Source organism: Cannabis sativa, chromosome 9, assembly GCF_029168945.1.
Source record: "Cannabis sativa cultivar Pink pepper isolate KNU-18-1 chromosome 9, ASM2916894v1, whole genome shotgun sequence".
Taxonomy (NCBI): domain Eukaryota; kingdom Viridiplantae; phylum Streptophyta; class Magnoliopsida; order Rosales; family Cannabaceae; genus Cannabis; species Cannabis sativa.
This window is the reverse complement of record NC_083609.1, coordinates 18,000,397-18,001,508: the sequence shown is the minus strand read 5'-3', so window position 1 is coordinate 18,001,508 and position 1,112 is coordinate 18,000,397. Positions and strand designations below refer to the sequence as shown.

General features: G+C 41.6%; 1 non-coding gene across 1 annotated transcript; it reads right to left on the bottom strand.

The window, feature by feature from the left end:
- On the bottom strand, positions 1–107 carry LOC115724376 (small nucleolar RNA R71). The gene has a single exon (XR_004013169.2). It is a non-coding gene; the product is annotated as a small nucleolar RNA R71 (small nucleolar RNA).
- Between the last annotated feature and the right edge of the window lie 1,005 nt (positions 108–1,112).

The window sequence follows — 1,112 nt, the reverse complement described above, 5'->3', positions numbered from 1 at the left end:
AAGCTGAGAGGAGAAATCAACAACTTCTGCCAACAAGATAATGAATCTCTCCATGAGGCTTGGGAGAGGTTTAAAGATCTGATCAGAAAGTGCCCTCATCGTGGTATAGAGAAGTGGATGCTGGTCCACAACTTCTACAATGGGTTGGTAGGAAACACTAGAACTCTAATAGATGCAGCAGCTGGTGGAGCCTTTATGAGAAAGAGTGCTAATGAGGCTTATGATCTATTGGAGGAGATGGCTCTAAACAATCAGTAGTGGCCAACTGAAAGGAGTCAATCAAAGAAGGTAGCTGGTGTGTTTAAGGTTGATGCCATCACAAAGTTGACAGCTTAGGTTGAGGCATTGACAAAGCTAATTGCAGGGCAAGCTAAACAAGCCCAAGTTGTTTGTGAGTTATGTGGAGGAAGTCATCACTTTTCAGAGTGTCAAGCAGATGTGGATGATTTGCCAATGGATGAAGCTAAAGCCATTGAAATTTTTCACAGAATAAAAACAACAATTATGGGTTCAACCAGGGTAATAACCGAAGAAACAGTGGGTTCTATCAGCAACGAAATCAGAACCAGAATCAGAACCAACAGTTTAATCAGCAACAAACCTCTGGTGGAAATTCTAGTTTGCAAACAGATTTACTGCTTCAATTAATGACTGAAACTAGATCTTCAATCAAAGACCTGCAGACACATATGGGCCAACTAGCAACTCAAGTAGCAACCCGTCCTCAAGGGAATCTGCCTAGCAAAACTGAAGTAAACCCCAAAGAAAACTGCAAAGCAATTACCCTGAGAAGCGGTAAAAATTATGATGGTCCTGAACTGCCACAACCAGCGAATGGAGAAAAGGAGAATGAAGCTCAACCAATGCCAACCTCAACACCAACATCAGAGAAGGCTACTGACAGCCCAACACAACCACAACAGTCTCCACCAATTAACACTGATCACCGTGTGAAAATACCCTACCCTCAAAAGCTTAGAAAGTCAAGCCTAGACAAGCAGTTCACCAAATTCCTAGAAGTTTTCAAAAGACTTCACATTAACATTCCATTTGCTGAAGCTTTAGAGCAAATGCCAAGTTATGTGAAGTTTATGAAGGAAATTCTGTCAAAG